Source organism: Scyliorhinus canicula, chromosome 1 (genome assembly GCF_902713615.1).
Source record: "Scyliorhinus canicula chromosome 1, sScyCan1.1, whole genome shotgun sequence".
NCBI classification, from domain to species: Eukaryota; Metazoa; Chordata; class Chondrichthyes; order Carcharhiniformes; family Scyliorhinidae; genus Scyliorhinus; species Scyliorhinus canicula.
The window spans coordinates 86,052,517-86,067,555 of NC_052146.1; positions in this window are offsets into that span (position 1 = coordinate 86,052,517).

Genomic DNA, 15,039 nt, shown 5'->3' on the forward strand with positions numbered 1-15,039 from the left:
GGAGTGATGCACCTGCTTGTCCTCCGCCATGCCCCACCCTCCCCCACCCCCGCAATGCATGAAACTCACAATGCCCCATTTGAGTCCCTGCAGGAGACGTTGGCCCACGGAAATGGACCAAACAGGCGACAGATTGCCGAACCGAACAGTCACCCTACGGGGAATGGGCCCTGGATGTCTGCGGGGTGCACGTGGGCAGATCAATCACCGATGTCAAGATCAGCCTGTGCCGCAGAGGTGAATATCCATCGGCCTACACCCAGATGACCTGTCAGGGCATGATGATCCTCCCCTCCAACTAACCACATGTCCTTCCTCCCACAGCATCTCCATCCGATGGAGCCGGCCCAACTGAGGTGCCCCCCTCCCCTGCCATCCAAGAGAAGACCTCAGATTGGTGATCCGAGAGTCGCTGGGTGTGACTATACTTTCTTGTTTCCCCGCGTCTTCCCCCTCTCTCCTATTACATCGTGGCTACCTTGTTCCAGCTCCTGACTACTTAGTTGTTGGCCACAAAAGTCCCAGAACAATCGGGTGAATGGCTCCCATGTTTTGTGGAAGCCATCTTGTGACCCACCGATGGTGAATTTGGAGAAATTCTGATAGGTCGGGCAGCCAGTCTGTAGCTTTAGGTAGTGCAGCTGATTGCCAGCCTAGCAGAATTCTACAGCGGTCAATCAGGGAGGCAAAGGCAAGGGCACTTGCCCTCCTCCCCATGAACATTTCTGGCTGGTCTGATATCCTGAAGACTGCCACTCTTTCGGGCATTGCTCCACCCTCATCCCCACCACTTTGGATATTGCCTCGAAGAAGGCTGTCCATTACCCAGCACGTCTGGGGCATGACCAGAACATGTGGGCGTGGTTGGCTGGGCCTCTTTGTCAGCGTTCACATCGGTCCTCCACCTCTGGGAAGAACCTACTCATTCGGGTTCTAGTCAAGCGGGCTCTATTTAGCACTTTTAGTTGCGTTAGGTTGAGGCTTGCACATGTGGAGGTGGAGTTGACCCTGTGTAGTGCTTTGCTCCAGAGTCCACACCCTATTTCAAACCCCAAGTCTTCCTCCCACTTCCTCCTCATTGCGTCCCATTTGGCGTCAGCCCTCTCTATCAGTCGTCCGTACATGCCACTACAATTCCCTCTGCCTAAAATGCCTGCGCGCAGTAGTTCTTCTAATAGTGTCAGTCGCAGTGATCATGGTTATGTCCTTGTTTCCTTCTGTAGGAAATTTATAAGCTGCATGCGTTGCCCCCTGCTAATTGAAATCTTTCTGTCAGTTCATCCAGTGTTGTGACCCTACCGTTGGTGTATATGTCCCTGACTGTCAGTGTCCCCCGTCCTGTCTCCACCTTTTAAAGGTGGTGTCTGAGTGCTGGCGTGAACCTGTGCTTGTTGCAGTTGGGGCCTTATCAGACATTTTGGTTAGGCCGAATTGTTGTCATATCTGGTTCCAGGACTGGAGCGTAGCTACCATCACTGGGCTGCTTGAGTACTTCTTGGATGGGGATGGGAATGCCGCCACGGCGAGGGCTCGGAGGGAGTTCCCCTTGCAGTAGGCCTCCTCCACGCGCACCCACTCGGCTTCGGGCTCCTTTATCCACCCCATTACTCTTCTGCTGTTGCTACCCAGTGGTAGTACTGTAGGTTTGGGAGGGCTAGTCCCCCCCTGGATTTTGTTTTTTGTAGGACCTTCTTTCGGATCCTTGCATCCCCCCCGCCCTCCCACACGAACGCCATAATTAATTTGGGCAGCACGGTAGCACAAGTAAATAGCACTGTGGCTTCACAGCGCCAGGGTCCCAGGTTCAATTCCCCGCTGGGTCACTGTCTGTGCGGAGTCTGCACGTTCTCCCCGTGTCTGCGTGGATTTCCTCCGGGTGCTCCTGTTTCCACCCACAGTCCAAATATGTGCAGGTTAGGTGGATTGGCCATGATAAATTGCCGTTAGTGTCCAAAAAAAAAAGGTTGGGTGGGGTTACTGGGTTACGGGGATAGGATGGAAGCGTGAACTTAAGTACGGTGCACTTTCCAAGAGCTGGTGCAGACTCGATAGGCCGAATGGCCCCCTTCTGCACTGTAAATTCTTTGATTGGCCACTGAGAGTGGTTATCCTCCTCCTCCACATGATGCCAAGTTTGCAAGGATATAGCACAATGCCAGACTGTCCCCTTGTCGAGGTGAAGCCTCCTGCAGCACACGCTGTCCGCCATCTGGTCGAAAGACCAGCGACAACTGTACAACTTAGGCTCTCGCTATCCTCTCCCTCTGGGTCCCTCCCTGACCTGATGGGCGGCCGATTGCAGGGCAGGGCTCTGCATGGGTCACCGCCTTGAGTCTCTGTCAATGCTGCTGCTGCTGCCTTTTCTGGCATCTGGCGACTTGGCCTGCCTTGCCACCAAAGCAGCCTCCACGGGGCCAAGGATATCATCTACAGTGTGATACCTGTAAGGATTTGGAAAAGGTGTGAGACTGATGATCAGTTATGACTTCCACCTCAATACCCTTGGATTTCCCAAGCGTTCCCCACACTCACATCCTCTGCCATCCCTCAGGGTGCCGTCCAACATGCTCTGCCCACACACCCCGGTTGCAGCAGTGGCCCCTGGGTACCAGATCCCAGATCCTGTGCCCTTGACACCCGCTGGCAATGTAACCTTGACCGGGTGCTGGTTCCCTCCACGGTGCACACACCCACCCTCTGGTCACGAGGATGTCCCCATTGCTGAAGCCCAGATATTGGGTGTTCGTATGTTGGCTGCTGCTTCTGTGATGTTGATGCCTCCAGAGTTTGGAACAAGTGCCTGATTGGGATGCTAGGCAGTAACAACCGCTTGCACCATGGCACGCGTACACATGGGAACCCACTTGAGAGCTGTGCAGTGCTCACATTACTAGAATTGCCAATTCCCAATAGCCTTCAGCTATGTGGCTAGTGGCCGCCACGGTCAGTAGGAGTTAAAGTGACCTTCACCATATTACCACGGACAGGGCTCTGGCACGGGGGTGTTCGATGGGATGGACAAGTAGCAGCTGGTGGGGGGGGGGGGGGTGGCATGGCAAGCCCGCATGCGCTGTGCGCCCCCCCCCCCGACCAGGGACGACCCCACCAACAATGGTGGCCGACCCCAACCCCCCCCTGACCGAGCACTGGGGCAACGGCTCTAGCTCAGTTCGCTAGCTTCACATTTTTAAATAGGAAAGTGACGACTCGCTGGGGAGCCGGTTAGATTTGCGTTCGATGGGGGGGATCCTTCACATTAATGAGATGGAAATTGGCCTTTACTGGTTCCTTGCCATGCCGAGGCGTGATATACATCTTGCCAACGGTAGCAGGCCAATTAGAACAGAAACTGATCAGTGCCCGGCGTTGTTCCCGATTTCAGCCCTTCCCGCTATCTAACTGACACGCTAGTTTTCGAGCTCGCTGCGGGTATATTGCGCCCTTTATTTTTGTGGATTTCTCTTGACCACATTTAAACCCGTTGAAAGTTTCCCTGAGTGTCAGACATATGGCTGACAGAACAAATTTTTCTCCAGCTTGTATTTGGAATCAACATGGTGCCAGATTTGCCTTTATGATGCAAATTCGATATCGGGCATTACTTGACCACTGTGATGCGCCCAGCCTGAGTTTAGGCGTGCCAGCTAAGTGACAGGAAAGGCCAAAATCGAGATTTGCGCGAATCAGTTTGCTTTCTAACCAGTCCGCTCCGACGGCGAGTCCCAATTCACACTGAAATGTGGTGAGCATTTCATTAACCCTCATTTGCATTCTGTTCCATCTCATTAGCTAGCGGGAAGTTGAATGTAACGGTCTTGCGGGAATTAACCGGTTCCCCAGCGAGGAATTTACGGGTGTTGTTTAGTTCTCTGTTTTTTGAACGTGAAACTGGTGCAAAGACTGCTGTGGGGAACTGAAGAAGTGAGTAGCCATTTCCATTTATGGGTATGCAACTCTAGGGCACTGGAGCTGCTGCCCAAGTGCATGGGAGTGGGGACCCATCAGGAGTGTCGGGCTTTGTCGGGGATGGGGGGCGTTGAAGTTCTCCAGGTCAGAGACCCCCCTGGGTCGGGAGGTGGGGGGGGGGGGGGGTGAGGGCTTTTTGCCTGTGAGGCCTTCAAGCCATCTTTAAATATTGTGGAGACCCACAACAGGGGCAACTACAGCTCTACCTGTCTGTCCTACCGAACAGTTCAAGGTCACCACCCTGCTTTTCTTTCAATGCTGAAGGTCGCTTTAATTCCCTTTGACTGCGCGCAGCCTCTAGCTTCGTAGCTGAAAGTCATTGCTGATGAGTAATTGGCCTTGTTAGCTGTGAGAGCACTTCATAGTGTCCATCCCACCCCAACCCCCCCAACCCCCAGAGTGAGAGGCGGCCAAATACCTGACCAAGCATCAGTTCTTGGAGCTGCTCAACAACCTGACCAGCATATTGTTGTACCAGCAGCCGGTCAAGTCAGTGCAGTTTTTAATAGATCAACTGGAAATACTTTTTTTTTTAAATTTTCAATTTGGGGGCAATTTAGGCAATCCACCTAACCTGCACACCTTTGGGTTGTGGGGGTGAGACCCATACAGACACGGCGAGAATGAGCAAACGTCACACAGACAGTGACCCGGGGCCAGGATCGAACCCGGGTACCCGGTGCCGTGAAGCAGCAGTGCTAACCACTGCGCCGTTTTGCCGCCCTGATCATCTGGAAATACTGAAGGTAGCTAGGCAGGATAAAAAGGGCTAGCCACTGAGATCCTGGCTAATCACTCCATTGCGGAGACAGAGACCAAGGCGCAGACCTGATATAACGAGGCCCGTGCTGCCACCTGTGCTGTCATTGAGCTGTTCATCGGACTGCTGAAAATGCAGTTCTGATGTCTGGACTTCTCTCTCTGGTTGTGCACTTCTCAGAGAGTCTCCCACTTTGTGGTGGTCTTGTTGCTCTGTTTACTTGCTATAAATATAGCAGTCAATATGGTCGCCTTTCTTAATCCTAATTATGTTTACTTTCAGAGTCGCCAGGTATCTCTCGATACCACCACAAGGTTCAACCCGAATACCAATCAAAGAGCTAATACACCAGTTAGTTAGTTCAAAGTCAATACTATTTATTTACACACACTAAGATCTACTCATGCACAACAGTACTACAAACTAAACTATCTCTGACGCTAACGCCTATACTTAACTTTGGGTGCCCATTTAGTCAGAGGAACAATGGCCGTTGTTCGGATCTGAGGCTGTTGGGTTCGAAGAGATACAGCTAAGATCGTCCACCTGGTAGCGAGCGTTGACCTTGAACTTAATTGCTTCTGGTGTTGCTGGTGGAAGGGTCTCTCAGTTTGAGAGCCAAATCCAAGAGAGCAAATCTATCGTGGGGGTTCCTTCTTATACATGGAGGGGCTTTGCACGCTTTTACGCGGGCCTTAAACTTGGTCCCAATTAATTGGGCCGCTTCTTGATCATTGTTATCGATCTTAACCAATAAAGGGGTGAGTGCCATGATGGCTGGGCGTGTCCTAGGTGGCCGTTGGCCTTGCTTTGTTAGTGTCTTTCTGGCGCCGGGATGTCTGCGACAGTATCAACTACCTGAGCGTTAGTCCTTTGTTCCTCGGAGATGGGCCATCAATATTGTTAATCGACCCAGAGTTTCGATTCCGTCTGGTAACTGCTTCCCAAATATGCATTCAGACACTGTGCCTGCTTGCTGTCTAGCATGGTCCACATTTCCCTATATTTTTTGTGAGTGTCCATTTTGTGTTCTGGAAGTGACCATCCCAGATGGCTACAGTCTCCACAACCTGGCTCAGCAGGGGGCGACATGCTAGAAGAGAAGGAGTGGATGGAGGATCACTCCAGAGACAACCCACAGGAGGAACTGAAGGATGGGGGACAGGTGGTGGCAAGGGACTGGCATGTCCGGAAGACCAGGGAGGCCCTCATCCTCATTCGATTCTCAGAGGACGAGGTTTTGTCTGTCAGCTCACCCCTTCCCCAATCCCTCCTTCCCCCCAATCCCTTCACTCCCGCTGAATCCCCATTCCCCTCTTTCCCACCCATTTCCCTCCTTCTTCCCATTCCCCGCCACTCCCACACCTCATCCCTCCCCGACTACCCTTTTCCACCCAGTCACCCCAGGGTGACTGGCCTGTATTGTCATCGGGCCAATATACAAGGCAGGAGAGTGATGAATACTCACTTTGAGGAAAAGTCTGGTGCTCCTCAGTTTATGCCAAAGGCTGACTTTTCTCTTTCTGCTGACAGCGCGCTCACACCCATCCTCTGAACAGGGTCTGCATCGGGGGTGGTTGATTTTGGACCACTGTTCCCGGGGACAGGAGGTGGGGGGAGCGGTGGAGAACAGGGGGTGGGAGTGCAGGCAGGCCCCTCGTGAAGATTAATGTGACAGAGGCTTCACATGTATCGGGTGTAACATGTTTTGATTATGCACATTTGCTATTTCCATTCCCCCTGGCTATAGATAGTGCCACTCCCATGCCCCCCACCTCCGCGGCAGTGCCCACTCAGTGTTCCACAGTGTTCTTGATCTTTCATTGTCTAGTGCAACCTCTAGGTGTGTCTCCAGGATGCACATCAAAGGTGGAGGCAGCCAACTGCTTTCCATGCCCTGTAACCTTTACCGCCCTTGGTGGACGTCCTTTAGAATGCCTGGAACCAGGGGGCCCTGGTCGGCTTGCTGGTGTCGCTGGCATCCCTGTTCTGCCCGCTGCCCTTGAGATGCACCAGTGTCAGGATGGGGGGATTCGGAAGAACTGGAGACCACTGTCGTTTACTTGCTGGCACGTCTTTGGTTGGTGTCCAGCACTTCCCTCTCCCTGACGGTATGCATAGGGCCCTGGGAGAATCCATGAGAGTGAGGGGCAGCTGGAGTGAGCTCCAGAGGCCTCTGACCCATCTCGGCTTTGCCTTTGCCAGTCCTGGCAGCTCCCCATTGCCTACATCATGGTGTTGTTGCCCTGAGCGATGGACTGGGCCATGCTCTGCAGTGCCTCAGCGATGCCCACCTGTGTCTGGGACATGTCCCTCAGCGACTGGCATATGATATCGAGGCCCTCAGCCATGGTTGTCACAAACTGCGCCATGCCTTGCATTAGGTGAATTGCACATGCTAAATTGCTCCTTAGGGTGAGTTTCCAGGACGGGGGATAGGGCCTATGCCGAGTGGACTTTCAAAGGGTCAGTGCAGACTTGATGGGTCGAATGGCCTCTTTCTATACTGTAGGGATGTTATGATTCTAAGAACCTTTAGGACACTGAGACAATTTAGAATAGCCAATTTATCTAACCTGCACATCTTTAGACTGTGGGAGGAAACTGGAACATCTGGAGAAAAACCTCGCAAACACCTGGAGAAAGTGCAAACTCCACACAGACAGTAATCCCAAGGCTGGAATTGAACCCGAGTCTCTGGGGATGTGAAGTAGCAGTGCTAACCACAGTGCCACCATGTCGCCCATTGGTGGTCTTCTTCTGACATTGTTCAGCGGTCCTCCTTGTCGTGCTGCCCGCACTGACAGCCACTCCCGCTGCCACCGCTTCCCAGGCAGCATTGCTGACCCTGCTGCTGGTCCTCCGACACCCTCTGATTAACAGGATGTCACGTCTCGCATCGACAACGTCGAGAATTCTGTCCGGTCGGCATCCCCAATACGGGGAGCAGGTCTGCGCACTGCTATGCTTGTGTTTTGACTGGGAGTGAGTGGAGAGGAAGCGTTTTAAAGCAGTTCCCACTTGTTAGCGGCGAGATGCTGCGGCGCGGGTCTGGTGAATCAGATGGCGAGACAACCAGTTATGGCAAGTATCTCGTGGGGGCTCATTTTTGGCACTAAGTAGCACTAAGTAGCATTGTGGATAGCACGATTGCTTCACAGCTCCAGGGTCCCAAGTTCGATTCCGGCTTGGGTCACTGTCTGTGCGGAGTCTGCACGTCCTCCCTGTGTCTGCGTGGGTTTCCTCCGGGTACTCCGGTTTCCTCCCACAGTCCAAAGATGTGCCGGTTAGGTGGATTGGCCATGATAAATTGCCCTTAGTGTCCAACATTGCCCTTAGTGTTGGGTGGGGTTACTGGGTTATGGGAATAGGGTGGAGGTGTTGACCTTGGGTAGGGTGCTCTTTCCAAGAGCCGGTGCAGACTCGATGGGCCGAATGGCCTCCTTCTGCATTGTAAATTCCATGATTTAAGACGAGCTGCAATCCGCCGAAGTGGCCGTCGAGAAACACCCCGTCAATCGCTCCCACAATGACACCTAGAAATGTTTCTGTTAAATCGTGCCAATATATTGATATATTCTCAAAGCCAATACACTCCACATTCACATTTTGTGTCCACATTCCCACAACCCTCCCAGACATTTGGAGTGTCTCCATTGTTTTCAAAGAATTAAATAGCATGTTGATCCAGAGTTATGGGTCAAATTGTATCGATGTTGGAATATGAATGAGGAAACTGATTCCTCGATCTTTAAACATAATATAGTGAGTAGGATTAGAAAAATATGGGGATGACTCATATAATTAGGTATCAATATCAAATTGAGTGTAAATTGCCTTCTGGAGTATCGTCAACCATGATTTTCTTTTTTCCTTGATCACGAGCCCACACTTACAGACCACACCTTGCACATTTGCCTGTTAGTGGTTTAACATTGTGGGTGTAGTGATGTCTGTTGTCTGAGATATTAAAAAAAAACATCTCTGCACTTTCTTATCTTGTAAAGAACATTATTTTCCTGCTTATAATTTATTTTAAATGTGTCCGTCGCATTCTTGAATCCTGAGAACCAGTGACAGAATTTTTCTTTAAGTTAATACGCAGGGAAAAGAATACCTCACAGTGGGTGCAATGTCCAAATTTGTTTTTCTGCACAGTTCTGAAGTTAAATTAACAAATTAAATATTTCTGAATTGGTAGAATCTATGGATTAATGCAGAAAAATGTATTTGCTTTTGATCATTTTTCTAGAAACGTTATTCCAAATCACAATTGGTTCTGTCTCTCCAATTTCTAAACATATAAGAAATGAAAACAGTGATTCGCTGGACTGTAAACAAACTGTTGGTTTGCTATTGACCATTTTTGCATGACTGTTGAAGCTGAACTTCACCTCAGTTTTCAGAATTAAAATGCAAAATTTAAAATACTTTCACAATTAAAGGTTTTGTGTTGAGTATTTGATAAATTCCAGAGCTCTACAGTTCTCCTTATACAGTCGATAGGAAAACAATGGTGCGATTTAGCTAAATGGGAACAAAGTCCCACAGCGAGTGTGTTGATTCACGTGTTTCCCGACGGAAACACATGGCTATAAAATGGGACTCATATTTTATAAGGGGCCTCAACAGGGAACACGTGGCCGACGCCGTACATAGCCTCATTGTTTACACTGCGGAGCTCAACTTGCCGGTAAACCTCGATATAGCTAGAGCCCCTGAAGCGACTCGCGATCCCCCCCCCAACACACTATGGGAGAGCCACCTGCCCCCACCACACCCCCCAACACTCATGCAGGGCACAGTGGCCCGATTGCACCTGCACAGAAAATGCCAGCTTGGCACCCTGGCAGTAGTACCAGCATACCAGCCTGCCCAAAAGGGATGCACCTGGAGGCCTTCGATCCCCTGGGAGACCCCCCCCCGAGTGCTGGTCCGCCTGGTTCCTGATTTTGGAGACCAGTGCTGAACAGCAGTCGCCTGAGGTCTCCAAGGTGAGGAAGATTGATCCCACTCCTCAGGTACCCCGGGTATGTGCACATTAAAGTGAGACTAACTGTCTCGCTCTAATATGCAGATTTGCTAAAAAGTGATCTTGCGCACAATGAGCGGGATTTATATTGCAACGTCTCGCAAGGTCACGTTAGATCGCGCATGGCGTTGCAAGCCGGGCAGAGCCCGGGAGTGGGCCATTAAATTGCATCCATTGTCGCTGCTGAGCTTAGGCGTTCACATTGTTTAATGTAGGTTGAGATGTTGCAGTTCAAGAAGGCCTAACTCTTCTTTGAAGCATCTTGACATATTGTGGCTATTGTTAGCAACAAAGCAGCCAAACTTTGGATAGGTACATAGAATTTAACAAACATATCAATCTTGAACCAGTTATATACCTTGAAACAAATATTGACTTTCAATGCGTAAAACACATTGTAACATCCCTCCTAATTTTAATTTGCAATTTGCTTTCATTGTTGACTCATGTAATTATCCTCACGAAGTCCATAAGGACACCCTAATCGATCTAGTGGGCGGAGGCCAGCTGGAGCTTAGAGCTGTCTGTGTAAAAGCCGGTCCATACAGGGACCAGCATCTTGGTAGTCCTGACAGGGACTTATAGTGTGTGTGTATGCCGTCATAGCGGCTATTTCCTTTGGCCTTGAATAAACCACCATTTACTCAACTAGTCAGCATCCTGGGTCTTCATATCCCTGATTGACATGATCACACCAAGTCAAAAATCTACAGCCTTTTCTTTCAGAGTTTGGAGGATGGGAATTTTCTGGATCTTAGATGCTGAAGTTATCTTGTGAATGAAGAAATCCAATGTTATGTGGATGTGATATATCTAGACTTCCAGAAGTCTTTTGACAAGGTGCCACATAAAAGACTGATCCAGAAGGCAAGATTGCAGGGGATTGGGGGTAGAGTACGAGATTGCATTGAGGATTGGCTGACTGACAGAAAGCAGAGGGTCAGGATAAATAGGTCCTTCTCTGACTGGTAAACTGTAACAAACGGGGTGCTGCAGGGGTCAGTCCACAGATCTCAACTGTTTACAATCTGTATAAATGATCAACAAGCAGGGACAGAGTGTAACATAATAAAATTTGCCCATGATACTAAAATAGGTGGGAAAGCAGGCAGTGAAGAGGAGATAAAGATTTTTCAGACGGATACTGTTCTATATTCTATATTCTATATTCTATATAGATAGGCTAGGAGATTGGGCCAAGTTGGCAGATGGAGTTTAATGTGGATTAGTGTGAGGTTATCCACACATATGAGGCCGAAAAAATGATTATCTAAATTTAAAGCAGATTCAAAATGTGTCTGGGCAGAGGGATCTGGGGGTCTTTGTTCATGAATCGCAGGAAGTCAGTATGCAGGTACAGCATGTAATTAAAAAGGCAAATGATATGTTAGCTTTTATTGCAAAGGGACTGAAGTATAAAAGTAGAGTAGTATTGTTACAATTGTATAGGGTATTGGTGAGACAACATCTGGAGTATTGTTGAGGCACAATCAATTACGACGAGACGAGAGAAGAGTGAAATCGAGGCTTTATTACGCAAAGATGTGTAGCCTCCCGCAGCTGCTGCCGAAATGGCTGCAGCTCGGAGAGCCCACACATTTATACTCCGCCTACTGGGCGGAGCCAGCAGTCAGGGATCTACCCCCGTACCTGTACTACAGGGCCTTACTGGTACATGCCTCATATGCGGTACATACAATACAACAGTGGTGACTACCACAATTGTGTCCAGTTTTGGTCTCCTTATTTGTGGAAGCATGTGGTGGCATTGGAGACAGTTTAGAGGAGGTTCACCAGATTAATCCTGAGGATGAAAGGGTTGACGTATGCAGAGAGATTAAACCGTTTGGGTTGGAGTTTAGAAGAATGAGTGGTGATCTGATTGAGGTATGTAAAATATAAAAATACAAAAAGGGATTGATAAAGTAAACATAGACCAAATGTTCCCTCTTGTGGGGCAATTTAGAATGAGAGGTCACAGCTGTAAGTGGAGAGGAGGTAGATTTAGAACTGAGATGAGGAGGAACTACGTCTCACAGAGGGTGGTGAATTTACGGAACTCGCTGCCCCATAGTGCAGTAGAGTCTGAGTCATCAAATGGTTTCAAGAAGAAGATAGATATATTTCTAATTTTAAAAACTGGTTTAGGGTATATTTGGAAGAGGTAGGGAGGTGGATTTGAGACCAGGTAGAGATCAGCCATGATCTGATTGAACGGCGGAGCAGGCTCGAGGGCTGAAATGCCGACTTCTACTCCTAATTCCTATGTCATGTGTTTTTGTAAAAGTTAAACTTTGATATTCTCTGGATAACGTATATCCCAAAAAGTGAAGGATAAATACACCTTGATTGACAGTTAACAATTACAGGGGTAATTGTGTTTTTTCTGCATGAAAAACAAGGTTTAAAAAACACCAACTTTATTTAGGATGCAACATCTCGTATCTGATTAACACCCACATTATGTGCGCTGCTATTAGTCTATGCAATGTCACAGGCATTTCTTCTGTTAATGTCTGATGTAGGACCTATCAATAAGATGTGATTAATATTATTAATAATAATCTTTATTGTCACAAGTAGGCTTACATTAACACTATAATGAAGTTACTGTGAAAAGCCCCTGGTCGCCACATTCCGGCTCATGTTCGGGTACACAGACGGAGAATTCAGAATGTCCAATTCACCTAACAACACGTATTTCGGGACTTTTAGGAGGAAACTGGAGCACCCGGAGGAAACCCACGCAGACACGGGGAGAACATGCAGACTCGACACAGACAGTGACCCAAGCAGGGAATCGAACCTGGGACCCTGGAGCTGTGAAGCAACAGTGCTACCCACTGTGCTCCATAAATGGGGGGCATGTCCTGTTCAGAATTCTTCTACAACCCCACTGTCCGGTAATGAATGACACATCTTTAACGATTTGATTTAATAATCAGATTCCTGTGGAGTGCTTCCCCTCAACTCACAATCATATATCTTTTAAAATTGTTCTTTCACAGGATATGGGCATCGTTGGCTGGGCTAGAATTTATTACCCATCCCTAATTGACCTTGAGGTGGTGGTGAGCTGCCTTCATGAACAGCTGCAGGCCATATGGTGTAGGTACATCCACAGTGCTGTTAGGTGATGAATTCCAGGATTTTGACCCAGCGACAGTGAAGGAATGGTAATGTATTTTCAAGTCAGGCTGGCGAGTGACTTGGAGGGGAACTTCCAGGTGGTGATGTTCCCATGCACCTGCTGCCCTAGTCCTTCTAGGTGGTAGGTGTTGTACGTTTGGAAGGTGCTGTTGAAGGAGCCTTGATGAGTTGAGGCAGTGCATCCTGTAGATGGTACAGACTGAGTGCTGGCACTGAGTGTCAGGGTTGGAGGGAGTGGATGTCGAAGATGGTGGTTTCGGTGTCAATCGAAAAGGTTGCTTTTTCCTGGATGGTGTCAAGCTTCTTTTTTTTTTTTTTTTAAATTTAGAGTACCCAATCATTTTTCCAATTAAGGGGCAATTTAGAGTGGCCAATCCACCTAGCTTGCACATTTTTGGGTTGTGGGGGCGAAACCCACGCAGACACGGGGAGAATGTGCAAACTCCACACAGACAGTGACCCAGAGCCGGGATCGAACCTGGGACCTCAGCGCCGTGAGGCCGCAGTGCTAACCCACTGCGCCACCGTGCTGCCCCTTGGTGTCAAGCTTCTTGAGTGTTGTTGGAATTGCACTCATACAGGCAAGTGGAGAGTATCCCGTTACATTTCTGACTTGTGCCCTTGGACATTGTGGGGTCAGGAGTTGAGTTATTCACTGGAGCAGTTCCAGCCTATGACCTTCTCTTGTTGCCACATTTATATATGGCTGGTCCAATTCAGCGTCTGGTCAATGGTAACCCCTGGGATGTTGATTATGGGGGATTTAGCGATGGTAATACCATTGAATGTCGAGGGAGATGGTTAGATTGTCTCTTGTTGGAGATGCACATTGCCTGGCATGTGTGTGGCATAAATGTTACTTACCGCTTATCAGCCCAAAAGTCTGAATGTTGTCCGTGTTATGTTCTAGTGCATGGGTAATGATTAAGTCAGTGCACCAAAGAACATATAGTTCTACACTAGTAACATTTATTATTTTATAATAAAACATGGGTTGGATACTAAAAGTAACAACTGGGACAATCACAAAACGCAACTAACTACGACGACCTCTTCTACAGAATCGCCCCTAGGTTTCAGTGTCACATGGTATACCTTTCCTGCCACCTAGTGGTTGGAGGTCAAACATATTTACTTGTACATTTGCTTATGCATATCATTACAGTCCGGTCTGACTGGATATGGGCAAGGATTGCATCCGTATCTGAGGAATTGTTAGTGGCACTAAACATTGTTCAATCATCCCCACTTCTGACATTATGGTGAAGCGAAGGTCGTTGATGATTTGGCCTGGGACACTACCCTCAAGAACTCCTGCAGTGATGTCCTGGAACTGAGGTGATTGGATTGGATTGGATTGGATTTGTTTATTGTCACGTGTACCGAGGCACAGTGAAAAGTATTTTTCTGCAAGCAGCTCAACAGATCATTCAGTACATGGGAAGAAAAGGGAATTAAACAGAATTCAAGAAAATACATGAGAATACATAATAGGACAACACAATATATACAATGTACTACATAAGCATTGGCATCGGATGAAGCAGACATGGGTGTAGTGTTAATGAGGTCAGTCCATAAGAGGGTCATTTAGGAGTCTGGTGACAGTGGGGAAGAAGCTGGTTTTGAGTCTGTTCGTCCGTGTTCTCAGACTTCTGAATCTCCTGCCCGATGGAAGAAGTTGGAAAAGTGAGTAAGCCGGGTGGGAGGGATCCTTGATTATGCTGCCTGCTTTCCCCCGGCAGCGGGAGGTGTAGATGGAATCAATGGATGGGAGGCAGGTTCGTGTGATGGACTGGGCGGTATTCACGACTCTCTGAAGTTCCTTGCGGTCCTGGGCCGAGCAGTTGCCATACCAGGCTGTGATGCAGCCCGATAGGATGCTCTCTATAGTGCATCTGTAAAAGTTGGTAAGGGTTAATGTGGACATGCCGAATTTCCTTAGTTTCCTGAGGAAGTAAAGGCGCTGTTGTGCTTTCTTGGTGATAGCGTCGACATGAGTGGACCAGGATAGATTTTTGGTGATGTGCACCCCTAGGAATTTGAAACTGCTCACCGTCTCTACCTCGGCTCCGTTGATGCTGACAGGGGTGTGTACAGTACTTTGCTTCCTGACGTCGATGACCAGCTT